Below are 8,781 nucleotides of genomic sequence, written 5' to 3' on the forward strand. Positions count from 1 at the left end.
GGGCATATTGCAATGGGGTGGGCTCTGGGATGGATGAGAGAGACATACTTAGACACTGGGCAATTATGAGCAGTGTGACTTTGGTCAAATCACTTTCTGTCTTGGGGCTTCAGCCTTGTAAGATGGTGGGGCTGGGCAGTGAGGAGGGCCTGGTGTAGATGATCTCTAAAGCTCCTCCTAACTCTAACCTAGAGGCCTACACAGCATCATTTTACCCTAGGGGGGGCAACTCATTTTACACATAGGGAAACTAAGGCTCGGGAAAATGACTTGACCAAGATTTAATCAAATATGGGGGCAAGCTGAGGGGGAAGGGGATATCTTGGATGATGCTGGTGATATGAAGGTTGATGATGGGGAGGAAGGGAGTGCCACAGCAATGGGACTGTTGGGAGGCTTGGGTTGAGAGGCAAAGTAGATATTACTAGAAAAGTGGAGCTATCCAGCAAGGCAGGTGGAAAACGCCCCTGGAATTTGGGAGAAAGAGCCAGAAGTTATTTATGGAAGGATGAAAATAGAATTCAGGGGAGCCAATGAGATCTCCGAAGTATGAAAAAAGCAGAGAGAGAGAGAGAGAGAGAGAGAACCCAGGATGGGGCCATCACAGAGGGAGGACACGATCACAGAAGGAGGGTTAGAAAGAAAACTGGGGGGTCAGGGGTGGGGAGGGGAGGAGCAATGAGAAGGGAAGAGGTGGTGGAGTGGGGACTCATAGCTAGGAGGAGGATGGGAAAAGGGGGGCAAAGGCCCAGAAGCTAGGGAGGAAAGAAAAACCAGGAAAGGGGCTGGGGCTGGTTGGTGTATAAAAGGCTTCAGAGACATCAAGGAAAGAGAGGACCAAGAAAGTCCCAGGGATTTTAGTAGTTAGGAGATCAGGGATAGTTTCAGTGGATGGGAGAGGTGAAATTCATATTGTAAGAAGTTGAGGAGAGGGAGATAAAAGAAGGGAGAGGAAAGGGAGAGAGAGATACAAAGAAGGGAGAAGAGTGGGAGAAAGATGGAGGGAGAGAGGAAGGGAATGGAGAGGAAGACGGAGAAAGAGAAGAGAGGGAGGGAGAGAAAGGAGAGGAACAAAGATGGGAAGGATGGAGGGATAGGGGAGGGAGGAAGAGAAATGGATTTGATAGAGAAAAACAGGAAGAAAGGGAACAAAGGAGGGAGAGAGAAGAAAGAAGGGAAGGAGGGAGGGAGAGAAAGAGGAGGATCCAGAGAGCTTGAGTGATCTCTAAGCATTGTCAAACCAGTTGTGATGTCCCACGTGACTTCATATCCTCTGGATTTGGGGGACTTCCAGGTTCCAAGGTTCATTTCCTACCTGCAAGAATTTCTCTTGTCTTCATTGAAAGCCCTCCAATGAACACTCAGCAGTCCCTGAGGTGGCCCTCTCTCCTTTGAGGTGGTTGGTTATGAAGAATGACGCCCATCCTGCACCCCCTCTTTCTACCCTCCCTTCACTGCTCCTAGCTCTGCCATCTAGGGCACAGATCCAGGCTCATCCCTCCTTCACATGACAACTCTTGGAGGACCTGAAGACAGACATCTTTTCTTAAACCTTCTCTCCTTCAGACTCAATATGTCCAGTTCCAACTCATGCCTGAAAAATAATTCCTGAAATGTGTGACTGTGGGCAGGTCACTTGTGTTCTTTCACTGTCCCTTCCAGCTCAGAATCAGTGACCAGCAAATGGTCATTGAAGTCCCAAATATGGAGAATCATTTTCTCCCTGACTTTAATAGCACAAAATTATGAACTCAGGTTAGAAGGAATCATATAGACCATTCAATAAAACATTTACATAATTAAAATTAAGCAAACATAGAGAATAAACTGTATGCCAGGCTGTGTCAGGCTCCAAGGATATAAAAACAAGAAAGAAATGATCCTTGCCTTCAGAGTTTATATTTTACTGGCAGTGGCCTGGGGACAGCCCAGTGTCCCCAGTGATTACAGTTAAAGGAGAATTAGAGAAAGCATGAATGGTCATGTTTCCTGAAGGCTTCCTGAGGGAAAAAGATAGAATTCCAAGAGATGGAGATGAGGAGGGAGAGATTCCAGGTATAGGGGACCCCTGGGTAAATGTGCAGAGGATGGAGATAATAGGGGATTGGCTCTCAAGGGCCAATTTAGTTAGAAGACAATTCCTGAGGGGGAAAAGAAAGAAAAAAAAAAGGAAGAAGGAAAGAAGGAAGAAAGGAAGGAGGAAGGGTTAAGAAGGAAAGAAAAAGGGAGGAGGAAGAAAAATAGGAAAGAAAAAGGGAAGGAAGGAGAGAGGAAGAAGGGGGAGGGAGTAAGAAAAAAGAGGGGAAAGCTTGAAGTTGCTAACTGGGACCCTGAACTTCTTGCAATAGTATCTTGTTCTTTACTTGTTCCCTCCCTTCTCCCTTCCTCTCCCTCTTTGCTCTAGCTCTGAGAACAGAGACTGATTTCTTTATTCTTTTTACTTGGTATTAAGCCTGGTCCAAGAGTCCACCTTGAAACCAAAGAATGGCAACCCAGGAAAAGAAACCTGAAAATCAGCCGTCTTCAGATGGACACTTAATTCAACTTTCAAATCCAAATATCTCAGAAATGAAAGAAGATATTCTTTATCACTTCAGTCTCAGGACTAGAACTCATGATTTACAGGTGATGTTTGGAGATGTAAAGTTTGTGTGTGTTGGAGGAAGTCCTGTTTGAGTGAAAGCTTTCATTAGCTATATAGGAGAAGAGCTGGGACTTGCACCACCTGGCATGGACTATGCTAACATTTGTGAAGGAACTGACCGTTATGCCATGTATAAGATTGGACCTGTATTATCAGTTAGTCATGGTATGGGAATTCCTTCCATTGGAATCATGTTACATGAACTCATCAAGTTATTGTATCATGCCAAGTGTTCTGATGTTGTCATTATTCGCATTGGCACATGTGGTGGAATAGGTCTAGAGCCTGGTTCAGTGGTGCTCACTAGAAAAGCTACGGATTCTTGCTTCAAACCTGAATTTGAACAAATTGTTTTGGGGAAATGGATAGTGTGAAGTACAGAACTCAGTGATGATCTGAATCAGGAATTAATGGCCTTTGCTCAGGAGATAAATGAATTTCCTACTGTGATGGGAAATACCATGTGTACTTTGGACTTCTATGAAGGTCAAGCTCGGCTGGATGGTGCTTTCTGCTCATACATTGATAAGGATAAGCAAGAGTATTTACAGGCAGCTTATGATGCTGAAATCAGAAATATTGAGATGGAATCTTCTATCTTTGCAGTCATGTGTGGTGCTAGTGGTATCAAAGCTGCTGTTGTGTGCGTTACCCTTCTGAATCGTTTTGGTGAACATCAGATTAGCAGCTCCCGTGAGGTTCTCGAGTATCAAAAGAGAACACAGAAGTTAGTGGGACTCTTCATCAAGTAATGCCTAGAAAGGGGTGGCTAGGTGGCGCAGTGGATAAAGCACCGGCCCTGGAGTCAGGAGGACCTGGGTTCAAATCTGAACTAAGACACTTAATAATGACCTAGCTGTGTGGCCTTGGGCAAGCCACTTAACTCCATTTGCCTTGCAAAAACCTAAAAACAAAAACAAAATGCCTAGGAGGGAAAAACATGAAAACCTTGTTTGTTTTTTAAACTCATTTTGAGAGAAGATCCTGTAATTGTTTGCAGTTAAAAACAATGAATCTCAATTGTATTCTTTCTAGCATTTTGTAAAACAAAAATTAAATAAATGTGACTTGTTCTTTTTTTAAAAAAGAGGGGAAAAGAGAAAAGGAGGAAGAAAAAAGAAAGGGAGGAAGGAAGAAAGAAAAAGGAGGGAGGTAGATAAGAAGAAAGGAAGAGAAGGAAAGAAAAGGAAGAAACAAAGAAGCAAGAGAGCTGGAAGTGGGGCAGCTATGTGGTGCAGTGGATGGAGCACTGGCCCTGGAATCCAGAGGACCTGAATTCAAATTCAGCCTCAGACACTTAATAATCACCTAGCTGTGTAACCTTGGGCAAGTCACTTAACCCCATTGCCTTGCACAAAAATCAAAGGAAAGAGAGGGGAGAGAGAGAGAGAGAGAGAGAGAGAGAGCTGGAAAGATAAATGGAAGGCCAACTCTGAAGGAAATGCGAAGGCCAGGCTGGTGATAAGAGCAAACTATAGAGGGTTTGAGCAGGAGGATAGTTTCCCAGTCAGTCTTACTTTTGGGAGAGTGAATTATAAATGTGATGCTAAGAGCAGTGGGATGATTTTGGAGACTACAGGTGAGGACCTGACCTGATGGGGAGGGCTTGGGGGAGCGGGGAATGACTGTGCCTGAAGAGAGGGCACATAACTGCTAGGATAGAAGGCTGAATGGGAGGGATCAGGGATTAGGACATAGGTCCGAGAAGGATGGTGGTGCCCTGGACCCTGGACCGCAGAGAGTTAAGAGGAAGAATGGGCGGAAGAGAAAAGCCTCAGAAGGCCTTCCAAGGTTGGCCTTGAGAGTAATGTCCATGAGGCATAAACACATGATCTGAGGTGAAAGCAACCTCGTAAATCATTAGTCTAACCTGTCCCTGACTTGAGATCCTGTGAGCTCCAACCCTGAGAAGTCTTTGCTTGGAGATCACCTGTGATGGGGAACACACCAACTTCTGGGGCAGCCCCTTCACTCTTGAGCAATTCTAGTTATTAGGGAGTTTCCCCTGATATTGAACTTGAATGTCCTTCTTTGTACTCCCTTCCCAGCCCCCCACAGCACCTGCTCTTGTCCTGGTTTTGCCGAGTAGAACAAAGCTAATCCTCCTTCCATATGAGCCCGTCATACTAAAATACAGCTATTATGTACCTCCTCAGTTAGAGCATCATGGTCTTAGAGACTGAAGGGACCTCAGAGGCCATCCAATAGAAGATCATGGAAACACATGAAAGGGACAGTAGAGGTCATCGAGTCTAGACAGGGAAACTGAGGCCCCAAGAGATTAAGGGATTTGCCCTGGGTTACATGATCAGGTGTGTCTCGGATGACTTAAACCTAGGTCTTGCTGACTCTGAGGCCAGTTCTGACACTGCCCAAATGGTCAAATTGATCACTGGAGGACAGAGGGAGACAGACCAATCTTAGAGGAAGGATGAATTTGGGTGGGCTCCAGTGTGATCAGGCCAGACACAGATTCCTTCAAAGAACAGGGGATGCCCATCTTGGAAAGGAGAAGATACTACAGGGGAAGGACTGTCGTCATATGTTTGAAGCAATGTCATATTATGAAGGTTTTGGAGGTTTGTTCTTGGTTCTACAGCAGAACTGAGATCAATGGTTAAGTTACAGAGTCACATTCAGGGTCTCTCTGAGGAAGAAATGGATTTCCTGCTCATCAGAGGTTTTCTATTTTAAAGTATTAATATCAAGGGAGTGTGTGTATGCGGGGTGGTGGTGGTGAATGCTTATTAAAAATATTGGCCACCATCTTAGGAGATGTTTAAAATCCAAAGAGAAAAAGAATTCCTGACCTCTTCACCGAAGAGGATGTGAATGGGTGAAGAAGCCTGTGAGAGGGGCAGTCAGGCTGGATAAAGCACCAGCCCTGGAGTCAGGAGGATCTGAGTTCAAATGTGACCTCAGACACTTAATAATTACCTAGCTGTGCAGCCTTGGGCAAGTCACTTAGCCCCACTGCCTTGCAAAAACAAAAAACAAAAAAAGAAGCCTGTGAGGCAGAAGCTAGGTTAAAGGCCTAAAAGTATCAGATGATGATGGTGGAAAGGTGAGTGCCTTGGGGCAGTTAGAGAGTTCAGTGTACGGGCATATAATCAGGAAGAAGAGGAGTTCAGATCTGGCCTCTGACCTTACTAGCTTGTGTCCTTGGACCATTTCCCCTCTGTTTGCCTCAGTTTAATACTCTGTAAAATGGGGATAATAGCAGGCTTGTTTGTTGTGGGAAAGGCCAGTACGTAATAGGTGATTTTCAAACACTAGTTATTATTATTGTTTTATTTAAAAAAGACAATCTCAGCAGCCTCTACGTTCCAGTGGCCAATGGTACTTCAGCTCTGAGGACAGCCCAAGTCCTCTAGAAGTAAGTTTTACCATTATGTCATCATTAATTTTCCCTTGACGGCAGAGTCTTTCATGAAGCAGATTGAGGCCATCAGATCCCTGGACTTCCTAGTGGATGTCTGAGCTTACAAAAACCAGATCATACAGATTGTAAAGGAGCTGGATGGCACCCCAGGTCAACTTTCTGATCCCAGGTGATGGAGACAAGACCTAGGTGTGACTGGCCCCACACTGTGGCCCATAAAACTGGAACTTTCTACCAACTGTGTCTACATAGCCTGAACCACATACACAACCAAAAATTCTCTAATAGGCATGTAGAAGGTTCCCAAAAGATACTGAGAAGTATGCTGGCTGAGGACATTGGGCTAAGCCCTGGAATGCCGACTACTGATCAGTGATGGTCTTAGAAAGAATTTGTTCTGACAATCCTCACCAGGAAAAAGCCTGTTGGTCAGGGGAGGCTATGAGACTTCATGGACAAGTCCTACAGTGTCTTGATGACTTTTACTTTGGCAGACATGGGACATGGGCCCACAACCAAACAGGAAGAGGAAACAGGACTAAATTGTCTCTGGGAAAGTGGGAAGCAGTTTTTCTGATCCCTTTTGCTGATGATGTGTCATGGGAAACCCCAAGAAGAGGCTCAAGTTAAAGTTCACTCAAAAGGAAAGGAAGAAGCTACACGGCAGTGAGATTGACTTACGACAGCACAGTGTACTAGACAAAGATTGCACAAGAGTTGTGGTAAAGGTTTGTTTCATCAGAGAAAGAGGTGCTTGTGGAAAAGGTGGGGCTGGCCATGGGGCAAGAGTATGGGGACCACAAATATGGTGCTGTGGAAGGATCAAAGGAGATGATCATCATAAGGCATTATGGATGTGTAACCTATCAGTAATATTGTTGTATAGGGGAAGGGGTCCAGCATTTATTAAGTGCCTGCTCTGTGCCTAGTTCTTTGCTATGATCTCAACAACCTTGGCAGGTAGAGGCTTTTATTATCTTCATTTTACAGATGAAGAAACTGATGTTAAGCGACTTGCCTGGGGTCACACAGCTTGTAAGTGTTTGAGGCAGGATTTGAATTCAAGTCTTCATGACTCCAAGCCTGGTGCTCCATGAATAGACACAAAATGATGAAAAAACAATAGGATAGTGATCCATCTGGTGATCCTCTGTGGAGGATTTGGGTTTTTTCCCCTTTTTAAAAAATCTAAGTATTTGTTTCCAATTATATATTTACAAAATGTTCAACACTCACTTTTTTTTTTAATTTTTGCAAGGCAATGGGGTTAAGTGACTTGCCCAAAGCCACACAGCCAGGTAATTATTAAGTGTCTGAGGCCGGATTTGAACTCAGGTACTCCTGACTCCAGGGCCGGTGCTCTATCCACTGCGCCACCTAGCCACCCCCTCAATACTCACTTTCATAAAATTTTCTCTCTTCTTCCCTTCCTGCCTCCCTCCCTAAGACAGTTAGCAATCTGACATGGGTTATGCAATGTACAACCATGTTAAACATATTTTCATATTAGTCAAGTTGTGAAAGAAGCATCAGAACAAAAGGGAAAAAATCATGAGAAAGAAAAGAAAAAAACAAATTAAAAGCTGAAATTAGTAAGCTTTTATCTGCATTCAGATGTCATAGTTCTTTCTCAGCGTGTGGACAGCATTTTCCATTATGTGTCTGTTAGAATTGTCCTTGATCACTGTATTGCTGAGAAGAGCTAAATCTATCATGTCCATCAGCACCCAGTTTTGCTGTTACTGTTGACAATGTCCTCCTGGTTCTACTCACTTCATTCAACATAAGTTCATGTAAAGTTTTCCAGGTTTTTCTGATATCTGCCTACTTATCATTTCTTATAGAACAACAGCATTCCAACACATTCATATAACACAACTTGTTTAGCCATTTCCCAATTGATGGGCATCTCCTCAATTTCCAAAGGAGTTGTTTTGAATATTTTTTGTACATCCAGACCTAGTAGTGGTTATTTTGGGATCAAAGGGTGTGCACAGTCTTATTGCCCTTTGGGCAGAGTTCCAAAATGGTTGGATCAGTTCAAAACTCCTCCACAATGCATTAGTGTCTCTGTGGAGGATTTTTGAAGAAATAGAATATCCGTGGATAAGGATAATTGAGGGTCGCTTTGGCACAGTGGATAGAGTCAAGAAGACTTGAATTATAATCCTGCCTCACACACTTACCAGCTGTGTAATTTTGGGCAAATCATTTAATCTCAGGTTCCTCATCTGTAAAATAAGGATAATAATAACCTCTACCTCCCAGGGTCATTGAAATGAGAGCAGAGCTAGGTACATAGCTGGCACTTAATAAATGCTGGACCCCTTCCCCTACACAACAATATTACTAATAGGTTACATGTCCATAGTCCAATGGTTATCTCCTTTGATCCTTCCACAGCACCATATTTGTGGTCCCCATACTCTTGCCCCATGGCCAGCCCCACCTTTTCCACAAGCACCTTTTTCTCTGATGAAACAAACCTTTACCACAGCTCTTGTGCAATCTTAGTCTAGTACACTGTGCTGTTGTAAGTCAATCTCACCACCATGTAGCTTCTTCCTTTCCTTTTGAGTGACCCTCAACCTCAACTTTAGCCTCTTCTTGGGTTTCCCATGACACAATATCACCAGAAGTCTATTGTTTAAAGGAAAAAAAAAGAAAAATGATGGGTCCTTGTTTCCTGTATAAGCCTGAGATCACAAAAACCACCCCCCGGTGTCCCAGAGACAATCCATTCCAGTTTCCTCTT

At 43.9% G+C, this 8,781-nt stretch overlaps 1 pseudogene; it reads left to right on the plus strand.

Moving 5' to 3' along the window:
* The first annotated feature begins 2,458 nt into the window (after positions 1–2,458).
* Positions 2,459–3,443, plus strand: LOC141492116 (uridine phosphorylase 1 pseudogene; annotated as a pseudogene).
* Positions 3,444–8,781: the final 5,338 nt, after the last annotated feature.

This window comes from Macrotis lagotis, chromosome 1 (assembly GCF_037893015.1).
Source record: "Macrotis lagotis isolate mMagLag1 chromosome 1, bilby.v1.9.chrom.fasta, whole genome shotgun sequence".
NCBI lineage: Eukaryota > Metazoa > Chordata > Mammalia > Peramelemorphia > Peramelidae > Macrotis > Macrotis lagotis.